This window comes from Miniopterus schreibersii, assembly GCF_964146895.1.
Source record: "Miniopterus schreibersii genome assembly, chromosome: 2".
NCBI classification, from domain to species: domain Eukaryota; kingdom Metazoa; phylum Chordata; class Mammalia; order Chiroptera; family Miniopteridae; genus Miniopterus; species Miniopterus schreibersii.
The window spans coordinates 115957258-115973594 of record NC_138102.1 but is presented as its reverse complement, the minus strand read 5'-3'; positions in this window follow the sequence as shown (position 1 = coordinate 115973594).

Sequence of the window (16337 nt, the reverse complement as noted above, 5' to 3'; positions counted from 1 at the left end):
AAGAAAATTATATATTTTTCTTTCTGCCAAATGTAACACCCAACCTGCATTTACCCCTCACTCTCCCATTTCAATGGAAAAACTGGTCATTTCAATAAATAGTCTATTCTCTTCTGAGGTTCACTCCTTAGTTTCCTCATCTCAGAAATGGTCCCACACCCTGCTTAGGCTGAAAATCTAGTAGTGATTCTTAATTCTCCCTTTTAATACACACCCTCTGTTTCCTCCATTAGGAACTTTTGTTGGTTTTGCATTCACAATCCATCTCAAGTCCACCTACTTCTTGCCACATTCACCACTAAGCCACAAGTTCTTACCCTGGGCCTACGGCAAATTCTTCCTATCTGTTCTCCCTTTTACTATTTTTATCCATCTACATTCAGGTGGCTGAATACATTTTTAAAATTAGGTAATGCCACACATCCCTTCTCAATATCCCACAACATCTTTCCATTACACTTTGAATAATACCCAAATTCTGTCATTTGCCTACTTCTCTATTTAATCCCATGCATTCTCCTCCAGTCACACTGGCCTCTTGTTATTCCCCTAACATATCCAGCTTGTTTCTACTTGTTTTAGCCTTTATAGCTGCTAGAACCTCTTTTCTAGAAAGTTCTCTGGCAGAAAATCCATTTTTCCTGAACACACAAGGCATCCAGTTAGAAACTGCACTCCCAGCCTCTTGGCCACTAGGAAGGACTGTTGGAGCTAATTAGATATCGAATGGAAAAGGTGTGTGCAACATGTGGCTCTTTTATAACTTAAAGAGAAAACTCATTCCTTGAATTTTGATTTAAAAAATTTTTTTGGTCTTAACTGTGAATTTATTTTAACCACGTAAATGGATACCGTTGTCTTGAGGATGGCACTGATCAATAGAGCCTGAGGCCTTTAGCTGCTTTGTGCTACAAAGCTGTCTCACCGACCTGGACCAACCAGACTGCTACTTGAAAGAAAAATGAATGTCGAATTTATTTAAGACAGTGCATTTATCAGCCTCATTGATACAACATATCAACCATTATTTTAATTGCTACCCTGTTTTTTAGGCCTTTTCATGGTTTATTTCTTCACACCATTTAGATCTCTGCACATGTATGTATGTATCATGAAGCCCTTTCTTAACACCCTGTCTTAAATAGCATTTATCCCTGGGCCAGCATCTCCATTTAATTTTCTTTGTTTTTCTTCATATTTGGGGAGGGGAAAAAAAGCATCCACTGACAGCCTTCATCTGGGGGCTGGCCTGGCACCAACAGCTAGGCCATGATGTTCTCCTGTTAGACGTAAACAATCTCATAGAACTAAAACTTCAGACAGGGTCATTCTAAAGAGGGTGGCAAAAAACAATAAACAAAACCACTTTGTAATCATGTCTGAGCAAAAACTAAAACAAGAACCCTACAAACCCCAGAAATGATCAAGTAGACTCCTTTCCCATATAATTTGAGTGACTGCTGTGTCTTTACTACTGCTTTAGCGCTACTTTCTCCTTCCACCTCCTGTATCAAAACAACAATCCTAGAATTGCCTTCACTCTCTTAAGACATCTAAGCCAGAGCAAAATCACACTTCTTGAATATTCTCCAAGTCATTGAACACAAGCCCAAATTCTCTATAAGGCCTCTACTTATGCCCTATTATTGAGACTCTCTACGATATTCCACAGAATGAGATCTCCAGTATCAATAAACCCAACTTTGTGTGAATGTGCTCCTGGTGGTGTTTGGCTGATGGGCATTGGCATAGCACACAGCAAAACTTGAAATTCTGTAGTCATTGATTTGTTTATGTGTTTATAGTCTGTCACTGCCCACTAGAATGTATAAAATGTCTTTCTTATTCAAAAGGATTTTTTTCATGAATGAACAAATTAGCAGCAGCAGGACTGTTTCTCTTATAATAAGACATACTAGACATACTTTCTACAGATTTTTAAGCCCCAACTCACAGATTACATTTCACAAGTTTTGGTATGAACTCTGGTATCTAGAAGAAGTCCCTGGCCTTATGTGAAGCAACTCAGAATCTGAGATGCTGAGGCTCACCTTTGCTAACGGGGGAAGCCTAGGGAGATTATCCTTCAGTTTTTGTCTTTTTGATCCCTTGTGAGAATAAAACAAACAAAAATGCCTAAGTGAAAATGGTACTAGTTGAAATGGGGAAAATTGGATTTGTGAAACATAAAAAGAAAGAACTAACATAACTGGTTGTGAAATGTAAATGAATATCACATTATTATCTTGTACACTATCTTTTAATTTTGTCAATTTTATCTCAACAAAGCTGAAAAAAATAGTCAATCCAGTCCTTCTGCCTCCAGTCCCCATCCCTTTAGAGCCTGAGTGCTTCTAATCAAGCATAGATTTTAATGCAAATTATATTGAGAAGGGTTATATTGTATGGAAATTTTTGTTTCAAATCTCTACTTTAGATGCAATAATATTTACAATATAATTTACAAAATTAGAAGTCCAATTTTGTTCCTGGGATTTTATTTGGTGTTCTCTTACTATAAATGTATATTTACAATATTCTACAAAGGGTACAATGTAATATGAAAATGTACAATATTAAAGTTATGTATCATTAATCCTATTTCAGAGATGAAGAAACTGAGTCTAAGGGGAGATTAAATGACTTGCCCAATGCTGAAGTGGGAGTAAGTGACAGAATCAGGATTCATACTCAATTGTGTTTAACTCCAAAGCCTGTTGCTTGTCCTATTCCTGTGTGACTCAGTAAGAACACACTGTTGACTACATACAGTGGTACCTCAGTTTTCAAATGTGATCCGTTCTGGAAGATGGTTCGAGTTATGAAACGTTTGAAAGCTGAGGGATCAACAGCCGACAGCTGGGCCTCAGGATCTTGCCCTCAGCAGAAGCCACGTGGCATGTTTGAAAACCGAAGCATTGACTTCCAGGTTTACGGTGTTTGTAAACTGAAATGCTCATCAACAGAGACGTTCGAAAACCGAGGCACCACTGTACTTAAGTTTTAGATGGCAAGATTCGATATTTGAAACTATATAAATAAGGGCTAACAAATATTTAACTGGAATCTTTTGATGACGAAGAAAATGAACATAATATTCTTAAAGTGTAATTTTCAATTTTTTATTAATGTGTTAATATAAAAATTCTGAAATTGAATATTTCAATATACTATAATATTTTTATCATATACATCAGAAATTAAATGAATAACAATATTTTTTAGAACATTACATTTTCAAATGTTTGTTAAATTATTAAATATTATTAAATATTTCTATTTCTGTTTTCTCCTGAATAAGTTTCTGTTTTCTGTGCAAAATATAACAATTAAATGGCTATAATAAACAAAATATAACAATTAAATGGCTATAATAAAATATCAACAAAATTCTATTTTATATTTTTATACTTGTTCTATAACAAGTATGGAAATCTTTTTACCTTTTTAACAAATGATAAAGTTAGTTATTATCCATTAATATTTATTTGCATATGAAAACATAATTCAGCTTTTTATTTAATGCCAAAAAAAAGGATCTTGAAAAGAAAAGCCACCTATTTCCACCAAATTAAGCATTTTGATGTACTAAAAGTAACAAAAATTAAACTGATGCTTTACCAATCTTCTAATTATTTGTGAAACACAACAATTAAGCATTATAAAGCAAGTCTTTTTCGATCTTTTACTTAATTTAAAAAGGTATAGAGAAGGTTTTTAAGAACTTTACACTCTTTCTTTTTTTTATACATAGGATTTTATTTTTCACTGCTATATAACAATTTCATCATAGACCAGGGAAGAAAAGAAAAAAATAAAATAGGATAAAACTACCATACTGAGTAAGTTACTAAAGCTTTTCTACTTTCTAACAGGATCTTCCATCTGGCATATTTACTGTCATATCCCCTTCAAAACAGACAAGGTGCTTACCATATTTAAAAGATTATAGGTTACCAATGAAAGGAAAATTTTACAGTCACTGTACATCAATGTTGAAAAACTGGCATGAAAAATGTACTTAGAAATCACGTGAATAAAAGAAAGAAGAAAAGTTATTGTGTTTAAGGAAAAATTAAAGTCCTCATAATGTGCCATCTAAATGTGGACATTCATCCTTGGAGTCGCTCGGATGCACGGAGTTCTTGATTCTGCCCACTTCACTCATGATACGGTGCTTTCACCCAGCAGACTATTCATTAAGGCAAACAAATCCTTTTCTGAAGAGGTCTTAAAGAAACTGTGGACATATAGCAAACTTTTGGCAATAAAACAGCTTAACACATACATAGCTTTTATAATGTACATTAAGCATGTTTCTCTTGGACTAGTGGCAAGAAAAGATGAACATGCCTGCTAACAGTGTCAAAAAGTTTAAAATTCAGTGTCCAAGCAGTTCCAAACAATGCTTCGGTAGCTTTAAGCTCTAAACAGTTTAGAATTTATGCAAATGCATTAATGAATTCAAGCCTGGCAAATTACACCCAAAGCTAAATTAGAAAAAGATGTCACTTTCTCCCAATGGACACAGCCTTGTGCCTGAGTTCAAGACCGGAATATGGTGAACCCTGTGCAGGCCCAGCCTCTCTTCTGGATGCCCTCGTGCCACACACTTCTGTCCACATGTAGACACTGGCCAGGTTGAAGAACTTTGCTTGTCAATTCAAACATCAACTGGATACTAATTTGAGTCTCAATTTACACTAACAGAGCAAAGAAGGCTTTTTCTAGAACTCTGGCATTTAATATTTAATAAATATTAACTTACTGATTAATTGACTAAAATGACAAATCAGGTTTTAAGACAGAAACTGAATTCCAAGTCTATCTCTATAATTATTTTGAGAAGTTAGAATTGATCAGGGACAAACTTGCAAATAAGCAATTTTTCCTGATTTACTTTCCAGAACCCATTTTGGATCATTTCTTTCATCTCTGAGTGACAACTTTATTATGAGGCTCTCCCATAGTAAGCTTCCCCCACAGTAAGTTTAGTAACATGATGGTAAATACTTCCTCTTGGAATCAAACCTTAACCTGTAAGGAAGAATCTCTCATTTTGAAATTATTCATAGCAGCTATAGAAATATTGAAACAAATTAACCTCATTTATTCTTTCACTCAACAAATATTTCCTGAGCTTATGCCATGAATTGGGATAGGCACTGGGGATAAAGCTGTGAACAGGACAGACTGGGTTCTCTCCACCAGGAGCTTACAAGTCCTACTGCAGCCTCCCTTCTCCCTGACCTTTCAGGTTCTGCTTTTTCTTCCCTTTCACGGACCCCGCATTGCAAAGCCTCAGATAAACAGATCCTTCTGAAACAGCTTCTCCTGCTGCAGAGGGGTTTGTGTGCTGGTCATTACCATGCTGTCTTTGGTTGGCTGGAGAGGGAGGAGATATGCGACCCCTCCTGTATAATATGTTTGACTTCTCAACATATCGAGGAGCCTAGTAGTGAAGGGACATGTTTTAGGGCCACAGAGCTAATTAATTACAGATCTGATATTAAAAAAGAGGTCTATTTACTCCTTATATAAACTCTTCATCAAGAAACACTTTCTGGGCAAATAAAGCTAGTCCTTTCTACACTATCAAATTAATTAGCTAGGTTGAGTTTACTTAGAAATGGAGAGCAGAAGTGCCAAGTTAGAGCAGGGAACTCGGGTGGGACTTGCTATGACTGTGGACTACAGACTCTAGACCAGCATTCTAAAATGAAGGTTGGTTTCTTCACCTGAGTTAAAAATATAGACTCGATCACTCTATTGTAGATTTAGTAAATTAGTCTCTGAGAGTGAAGTTTGATATTTTTATTTTTAAAAAGCCACTAAGGTGATTTGAATAGTCAAATTTGGGAACACTTTGCTATTAGCCATTTTTAGAGACTTATTTTCTACCTGATTAATCTATGTTTGCTTTAAATAGATTTGCCTTGTATCAAGCTCCAGACTAAAAATAAAAATAAAAAAATCAGTATTAACTTGGATAAGGAAATAGGGGAAGAAAACTGAAGTTGTATTAACATTTCTTAGTCTTTTTTACATGGTTACAAAATGATATATGTAAAAGTACTAGAAATCTTAAAATCACTAAACAAAGTTTTATTATGTTGCTGTCCATTACCACTCACAAATGTAAATATGTTGAGGAGAGAATGGGGAGATACCATTGTATTTTAATTTTCCTGCCCTGATTTCTTACTCCAAAAACTCTCCATCCCACATTGGGATGGGCAGTCTGCTGGAGTGTCCCTTCTGGGGCAAAATTTTATTCTGGTAACTGTCTTTTCTGAATCAACAATATGAGTGACTGTTGAATGATTGGTATAGAATTACTCTTGAAATCAGGGGAACTTGATATAACAGAACATTCAGACATTTTATTTCACAGAATCAGAATAACTCAGGGCTTTAAAATTGTGTACACTGATAAAACTTAACACTAATGAAAATGAGCCCGAACTTGCCTCTGCTCTGAATTCCTTTAAGTATCAAAACACACCTGAACCAGCCACACAACATCTAGCAAGGCCCACACAGCTACCTAGGACACGGTCTGTCCCCCTGGCTTCACCTTCCCTCACCCTCACTCTCGTTTACACTCATGTTTTTCTTGTGCTTTCTGCTCCACACCTTTTGTCATGCCATTCCTTCTACTTCCAAATTACTTCTACCCTCGTCCAATTGATTGTGTCCCATTGTTTTTGAGACTAACATAAAGTGTCACTTTTTGAAAGCAATTTCTAACCTACCAACCGAACATCCAAAACTCAGTTAGTTCTCCTCTGTGTTTCTTCTCTGCGCTGCTTAATATGTGGCATATGTCCCTGTGAGCACAGTCACTGCATGGTATACTATTAGGCTGCATGCTTCTCTGAAAAGAGTGCAAAATTCTTTAAGCTAGCTATTATGCCTTGTTCATCTCTATATCCCTTCACAGTTCCTGGCACGTAGTACACACTCATGAAGATGTTTGTTGAATGAATAGATCACTGCTTAGCGAAGGCAGACAATGATCACAGCCTCTCACTCTCACCCTACTCCTTTGTGGATAACCCTGTAGAAGGATGCTCTCTAGAAAGAACCAGACCTATCCCTTTGTAGATTCAACTATAAGACCCACTATGGACACAGGGATTGTATGTATAGCAATTCTCAGGTTTTTATCGCAGAATGGCCATGGAGCTCCCTGCAAATGGAGCACCGTCAGCATCTTAATGAGCTAGTGGAGCTAGGGGTTCACTTACCTAGCTCAGTGTGCCAGCATTAGCATACACAACAAGGTCCTCAGAGAGAGTAGTCTTAGCTGTGTTACATCTACTCAGGAAGCTTCTTCTAAAGCTTAATATCTTTTTGTAAAGCCCAACTACCTTGGTAAACAAATCGATTCATCCAGTGAGCATTGTTGACCAAAACTAACACAAATCCGTTTTTCTCTGATTAAGAACAACAGCCTAAGTGTAGTTAGGCTTTTTGTGACAGAAAATCTTTCAGTGCTTTCAAGCATTTTGCAAATGATGGTACCTGATTTTCACCTTGTTCCAATTTAAATTACTTCAGACTTTTATAGGGCATTGAATATATGGATTTTCACTTTAGGAGAAGAATTCATTGAGATACTGTCAGTGGAAATATGTGCAAATGAACTTAAATAAGAGTTTTTGAGTGTTGTCAGCAAAGTCTTAGGGAAAAATAAAGTAAAAGAAATTAAGCCATATTTTTAAACAATCTTATTATTGGTAACTTTAAAAAAGAGGTGTGAAGTAATATAATATAAGGCTGCATTTACCGTAGCACGGCCTAATAAAAGACAGGCAGCTGACATTTACAAGAAAAGGTTTCATGTCCCTGGCTTTAAATTCAATGAGTGTTAAAACACCCTCAGTGTAATGCTTGTAAAGCTAATTCCTGTTCACTGAAGAGTTTACCACACCTCTGGTAGATAGAAGCCTGGTGTTTAATTGTATTCAAGGAAGCAATCTGACTCACTTGCTCTTCTTAATCAGTTTTAAATCAAGACAAAGCTGCCTACAGACAGAACATTTAGGGATGTTCAATTTATTTCTTCCTGAAATGTCGTCCTGATACCTAAAATGTGCCAAGATGAAACTGACTGAGAATTGCCAAAATATTTTTATGAAATCTCTGGGAAACAGTCACAAAGACACCAGAGTGAATATCAAACGACATTCGCTTTCTGAGAACATCATTCTTTGGGGTTTAAAGTCTTAGAATTTTGTTTCATTTTCAGAAAATTTTCCAAAAATTTGGATCCTTGTTTCATCAAGGTAGAAAACAGTTTAGTTTTTTAATTACTTTATTTATTCTTTTAATTAACAAATATTTCTTGAGTATATACTCTTGAGGACTGTGCCTAGCATTGGGAAGACCAAGTTAAAGACATATTTCTTATTGTGTGCAAATAACTCTCCAAATCACATGCTGTGTCTATATGACTAAATTTTGACCACTGGGTTAAAAGAGGAAGTGTTAAGATGGCAGCTTTCTAGTATTTCCTTGAACAGAAAACTGAAACTAATTCTTTGTACCTTATGTATGATCTTTCCTCCATCCTGCTTCCTGGAGCACAGATATTTTGGACCTTAAGGTCTATAGAAACACATAAAGTGTGTCACAACAGTGACCTGGAAGGAGCTTAGGTCCCTGAGAAGCAGAGCCAATATACTAGCACTGGATCATGTACTTCTAGGTTTTTACATGAGCAAAAAAAAAATATTTATGTTTTGTTAAGCTGCCAGTAATTTAAATGTTTCCTGTTACTGAAACTAAAATCAGCCAGGATCAAATCACTTCCAATCCCCTTTTGCCTTATAAATCTTTTGTGGTATAGACCAGAAATTATTTCTCTGGAAAGCATTCTTTGATGAAAACCAACAAAATAAACTAAAATTTAAAGTAATATAAATTATTCATCTTTCACAATGAAGAAAAAACATAGAATATTGAAATAATGGGGAAGAACTGAAATGTTTGAAGAGATTTCCAAAAACTTACAAATAGTTGAATAATTTCCAAGCATGATAAATAAAACATATACTTAGACAATTATTAGTGAGACTTCAGAGCATAAAGAGAAAGTCTTAGAGTTAGTAAACCATTTCTAACTCCACAAAACCAAATCGCCTAAAAAATGGCAAATAGACTGAGCTGAATTCTCAATAGCAACAATAGAAGACAGTAATATCTTCAATGTAGCAAGAGAAATAATCCTCAGCTTAAATTTCTATGTCCAGTAATAGAACATCTCAAGAACAAGTGTCAAATAAAAACAATTTATTTAATTTAGAGACTTGATACCATGAAAATAATTTCAGAAAGACAACAACCGCATAAAAAAGGTCTGAGGTTCAACAAGGAGTATTGAGTAGAGCTATTGGTATATGTGAAGGGAAATCAAAACACTAAAACTACTAATGATCTAAATGTAAAATAAAATAAACACTTATTTTATTAATTCCTTATGTCACTTTGAAATGCGACTTTTTCCCCTCCTCTCCTTGGAGTTGTCTCTTATCTTGTATAATACAAATCTCTGATGTTTCTATTATTCCTCCTCAGTTTTATTCATTGTCTACTTCTTTCCATGTGCCTTTAAACGTTGGTGCACTAATATTTCTATCTTCAGTCTTCATTTCTTTTCATTCTAGTCAGTTTTCTTGGGTATTCTAATCTACTCCTATGATTCCACTAGGACTTATATGCTCATGATCCCATCCCAATTCTACATGTCTAGCCCACAATGTCACCAGGTCTCTGAGGTATCTGAAGATTGGGGACTGATCAAGGAAAAGATAGGAGCACAAGATGGAAGTGATACACAAGTTTATTCTGTAATGCTTGAGCAAGGTTGCACAGGAGGAGAGATTCCTACCAGAAGGAGACCTTCCAGCCACCACTTCAAAGGACAAGGGAACTCCCAAAAAAGAGGTGAATTGGAGCTAGTGCTCATGTGTTTAGGTGATGCTGTGCAGCAGCAGGGTGGAAACTGGGTCAGAGGGCTCTGAAAGGTAGCAGTGGTCTAGGAGCCAATTATACAGGAACCATCTTTGGCCCATCTATCTAACAGGCTCCAGACCTAGAGTTTCAACTACAACTAGATCTTTTCACCCCAAATATCAGACAGATATCAGCAACACAAACTTCCCCAGACAGGCCTCATAATCTTTTCCTGAAAAGCCTGTTATGGCTACTTATCTATGACATCATTATAGTGTCAGTTAGACAAGTTAAAAACCTGCGCCCAATATTTTTATATTACTTCGTGCAGTTCCATTAATTGACCATATTCACCATGCCTCTAATTCTATTAAATGTGTCCTCTATCACATGCCCTTAACCCTAATCTGACACTTACATGTTACGCTTCCTAATTCAGCTGAGGTTCTACCACCCCAGGAGTTCTTTATTACCATCACAGTGCTCTAAGTAAGGTGCACTTTCTCTGGGCTCTCACAGCACTCTGTCCATATCTTATTGATAGCACATTTTACACTGTGAAATTATGAAATGTATTAGGAAAAAACCCAACTCCGTTTAGGTCTTCAGCATATGATTTTTGCAGGGGGCACAGTTCAACCCATAAACAGTAGGAAAGTCATAGTTCAGGAGATGGCATCAGCTTGTATTGAGTTTTATATATGTTTGAGACATCCTTTGATATTTTCAAATGTAAGTTGTCTGGTTAGTGGTTGAATATAAGAGACCAAGCTTAAAGGAAAAATCAAGGTGGAGGTACAGATTATAAAATTAAAAATAATACAGATAGTAATTGATGCCAGATGCATTGCTGATGCTAATTAAGAAATGATAATAAAAAGAACTAAAGACTGCACATTGAGCTTTATTGAGGAAAAATGACTAGAATCATCATTCATAATATAATTCTTTAACTACCTGTAAGGATATATGGGAAGTATTATGTAAAGACAGAAACATGAAAATCATTAATGAAATGAAGCACATCACTTTTTAGAATGAAAGAGGAAGGTAAGATATGCTGAACTTCATCATATTATATTGACATCCTCTCATCCCAGTAACAATCAATTTAAATTTTTACCTCCTACACTGTTTGCATATTTGTGCCAGATGGTTAGAGTTATATAAGTGAATATTTGAAACCAGAGTATTTTGAATGGAAACTTGAAAAGAAACTTTAGTTTGGGGAATTGCTAGAGATATTCCAAACTAGTTTTGTTTTCCACCAGCCACTGGTGATCTTTTCAATTTTTGTTCAGTTTTTCAATCCTATTTTGAGAAATAATGAAATAAGTAAACATGCTGAGACCAGAGTCAGAATCTGTATGTATTTATGGACAGAGAACCAACATGCATTTTGGACATTTATACAATCTACAAAGGAACATGACAACCTCAAAACAATTTATCATTTGATGCAAGGAGACTATAGCGAATTTTATTTTTCCCTTTTCCCAGGAAACCAGCCAGTCTCTGAAATAAGTACACAGCTCTATTTGGATCCTTTAGCAATACACGAAGATGAAAAGTACCCAGTGCATCACTGTCTGCATCTCTGAAAGGAATCTCTTCATCTATTTGTGGTGGGCTATGCTTCATCCTAGGCCATCTGTATGCTTTTGGCAATAGGTGATTTCTGAGAATCACCCACTGTAGCTCACATTGAAGCAATCCGCATGCTCCATCAATCTAGAGGAGCTTTCAGTAATCATGCAAAACCTTCTGTTGTCTCCATTGTTTCTGGATAAAATCTAGAGAAACGGTTCCTAGACACATTTTGCCTCTGCAGCAAGGGCACACTCATTAACTGATGGAAAGAGATAAAATTATGCATTTCCCCAAATGCTCTGGCCCATGAGTCAGAAAGGTTGCCATACATATGTAAAGGAAAATAGTCTCTGAATTTTATTAAGGGAGCAAGGACATTTATGCCAATTTAAAGGTGGAAGAAGAAAGCTTTTCTCCTTTTTATATCTTAGTGACAGGAAGTGATGAAATCTCTCAATTTTACAATATGAAAAGGAAAATGGAATGAAATACAAGGTTTGGGATACCTTGAACTTTTTTTTCCCCTAAAATAATCAAGAGTGACCCAAGTTTTACCTCTAGGTTGAAATGGCCTTAAAAATATCCAGTTAGCTGACCTTGACTTTATTTACATGAAAGCAAAATACATACATGAAAATTGAAACATTTTTAATGCATTTTTACCCAAGGCTTAAATAGAATAGAATAAATTTTCAATAAAAATATTCAGTTCATGTGTACACATTCATTACTTTGCCTACCTGTTTCTAAAATATTTACAAGTAATACTAGTCCCATGGAATATCAATTTTTAAGGGTTCTCTTGGTGGGGAGGCCACTGGGCCTAGTATGGTCATTCTCAGCAAGACACTGCTCATAAACAATGTACATGTCATGGGACTGCTATCACACTGTAGGTTCAATAGTCCTCCACAATTTTGATGCTTGGTCAGAAATAGCCTATTGGAAGCATTTTGTCTCAAACCCAGAGATGAGATCCAGGAGATACAGCTTGTAAAATGTAGTTTTTGCAACTATTTAGGTAATTATACTGAGGTTTCAGAGTCACATGTTTAGTATGTAAGAGGGTTGGCAACACCCATTCTGAGTTTCCAGTGACCTGAAGGACATCTTCCAGGATTGGAAGAACATGATAACTAGCTGCCCAATTATGTCACTAATGAGGAATTAGGGACTTAAGAAGTCATTTTCACCAAATATTCCCACAGTCTGAGGACTTCTGTGTGCTTTGTTGAATTTGCCATAATTTTCTTGAAATTCATTTTTCAGATTGCTCATTTTGGGCAAACCTCCAGCCTATTAAACTGAGAAAATACTTCACACAAGGTTTGGAAAATGCTCTGATCATCAAAGTTAAACAATTCACTTCACTTTAGGATTCTGAACATCCCTTAATATAATAACTAATATACATTGAATATCACCATGAGTAAGACATAAGATATAAGATTTTTTAAATTTATTAAAACAGAGAACTGTTTGTTATATTATATTTATTGAAATGTTTATATATACATTTTTAGAAGTGTCACAGGCACCAACATTAATTTAATAAATATTTTCTGAACTTCTATATGCTTGACAAGGTTGTAAGTATTAGGAATACAAGAGAACAAAACAAGCTAACTCAGGTCAATGCCCAGAACAGAGATAATAATAAATAAGGAAGCAAATAAGCTAATAGTAAGATTTAACTCAGTAAGTAGGTCTATAAAAAAAAAAAAAAGATGACATGAAAAATTATGGAGCAACTTTAAGTTGGCTTATCAGGTCCTCAGAAAGGATATGAAATGGCAATGTCCTGGGTTAAAATTTCAAGTTTAAAAACTATTATACTTGGGTTAATTTTATAAATCTTTGCAAATCTTTGGTTTTGATTTTGATGAATTTTTATTTTTCTTATTGAATACAAACAAGAATAAAATAAGAATAAAGGTATTTTTTATGTTTAAAAATCTTATTGGGAAAAAAATGAAACTAGACCACCTTCTTAGACCATATGCAAGAATAAATTCAAAGTGGATTAAAGATTTAAATGTATGGCTCAAAACCATAAAATTTCTAGGAGAAAACATAGGCAGTAAAATGTAAGTCATTTCTCTTAGTAATATTTTTTTCTGATATCTCCTCAGGCAAGAAAAAATAAACAAATGAGACTGCATCAAATTAAAAATTTTTGCCCAGCAAAGTAAACAATCAACAAAGTGAAAAGATGACTTGCTGAACAAGAGAACACATTTGCTAATGATATATCTGATAAGGGATTAATTTCCAAAATTTATAAAGAACTCATACTCAACACCAAAAAACCCAAACAACCAATTAAAAAAAAAAAAAAGGCAAAGAGCCTGAATAGACACTTCTCCAGAGGGGACCTACAGATGGCCAATAGAAACATGAAAGATGCTTGAAGGCACTTATCATCAGAGAAATGCCAATTAAAACCACAACACGATATTTCCTCACACCTGCCAGAGTGGCTATCATCAATAAATTCACAAATGACACATGTTGGCAAGGATATGGAAAAAAGGGAACCCTGATGAACTGTTTGTAGGAATGCAGATTGGTGCAGCCACTATGGAAAACAGTATAGAGGCTTGGCAAAAAATTAAAAATAGAACAACTGCTTTATGACCAAGATATTCTATTCCTGGGGATTTATCCAAAAAACTGAAAGCATTAATTCAAAAGAATATATGCACCCTTATGTTCATTGCAATGTTATTTGCAACAACCATGATATGGAAGCAACCCAAGTGCCCATCAGTAGACAAGTGGATAAAAAAGCAGTAGTACATATATACAATGGAATATTACTTGGCCATAAGAAGAAGAAAATCTTACCATCTGGGACAGCACTGATGGACCTTGGGGGTTATATGTTCAATTAAATGTCAGTCAGAAAAAGACAATTACCAAATGATTTCCTTATATGTGGAATCTAAGGAACAAAATAAATAAACAAACAAAATTGAAACAGACTCATACACACAGAGAACAGACTGATGGTTGCCTGAGTGGAGGGGAGGTGGGGGACTGGGTGAAAGAGTTGAAGGGACTAAAAGGTACAAATTGGTAGCTACAAAATAGTCATAGAGATATAAAGTATGGCATAGGGAGCATAGTTAATAATATGGAGATAACTATGTATAGTGCCTGGTGAGTACTTGAAATATCAGGGGAAATACTCTGTAAATTATATGGTTGTCTAACCACTATGCTGTACACCTAAACCCACTACAAAATAGTATTGAAAATCGACTGTAATTTTAAAAAATCTTATGGGAAAATAAAATAAAATGATGCTCACACACCTGAAATTAATGTAAAATAAAATTGAATGCCTATCATAACTGGAAAAAAATGTAAAAAAGGCAAAAAAAATGTTCTGAGTTGGATGGGCCTAATAAATAGATAAATAAATATTTTACTGGGAAATAAGACACACATACACACTCATAAAATCTAAAATAATATCTTCATGAATTATAAAGTCAAACAAATCACCTCCTAGTTGAAGAAAGAAAATATTGCCATAACCCCAGAATCCCTAGCCATGACCTTTTGCTTAGGGTAATAACTGCCCTTACTCTTCTGGTAATCACTGTCATCTTTTTTGTTATGTTTTTATACAACCAAAATATCTTTCCATAAATCCTATCTATATCTTAGCTCTACCTGTTTATACATAAAATTATGTACAGCGTGTCTGGCTTCTTTTCCTTGACATTATGTGAGATTCACTCATGTTGTTATATGTGACTATAGTTCATTTATTTTCATTACTAAAAGGAATTCACAACATATATCATCCATTCTCCTATTAATAGACATTTGGGTTTTCTTTTTGTTGTTGTTGTTATTGTTAAAAATATTTGTATTGATTTTTAGAGAGAAAGGAAGGGAGAGAGAAAAACATTGATAAGCAAAACATCCATTGACTGCCCCATGAACATGTCCTACCAGGGACTCCACAACCTGGACATGTGCCCTAACTGGGAATTGAACTGGCAGCCTTTCAGTGCAGGGACAAAGCTCAGCCAACTGAGCCACACAGTCCAGGGTGGTTGTTTCCTCCCTCCCTCCCTCCCTCCCTCCCTCCCTCCCTCCCTCCCTCCCTCCCTCCCTCCCTCCCTCCCTCCCTCCCTCCCTCCCTCCCTCCTTCCTTCCTTCCTTCCTTCTTTCTTTCTTTCTTCCTTTCTTCCTTTCTTCCTTTCTTCCTTTCTTCTTTCTTCTTTCTTTCTCTTTCTTTCTACTACAAGTAACGCTGCTATGAACAGTTTGGCCTGTGTTTCTTGGTGCACACAACTATACTTATCTAGACTAGAGCATATACCTAGGAGTGGAATTGCTGGCTCTCAGATTATGCATTTCTTCAATTTTCTACAGAAAGCCAAACTGCTTTCTAAAGATGTTATACCAGTTTCTAAGCCTACAAGCAATGTATAAAAATTCTTCTACATTCTCATCGACACTTTTTATTGTCAGTCTTTTTAACCTTAGCCATTCTCATACACAGTGGTATTAAATTTTGTTTTTAATTTACATTTCCCTGATGACCAATGAAGTTGAACACACTTTCATATCTTTTCTGCCATTTAAGTATCTTCATTTTAACATTTATTACTTAGAAATCAGTAATAAAATAAAGATGATTTAAAAAGAAAAATAATAAGATATATAATGCACTCTATTGCACTATAAATGCAAATATCTTTTTTTTTTTAAATTCTTCCTTGAGGACATGCTTGTTGATTTTGGAGAGAAGAAAATGAAGAGAGAGA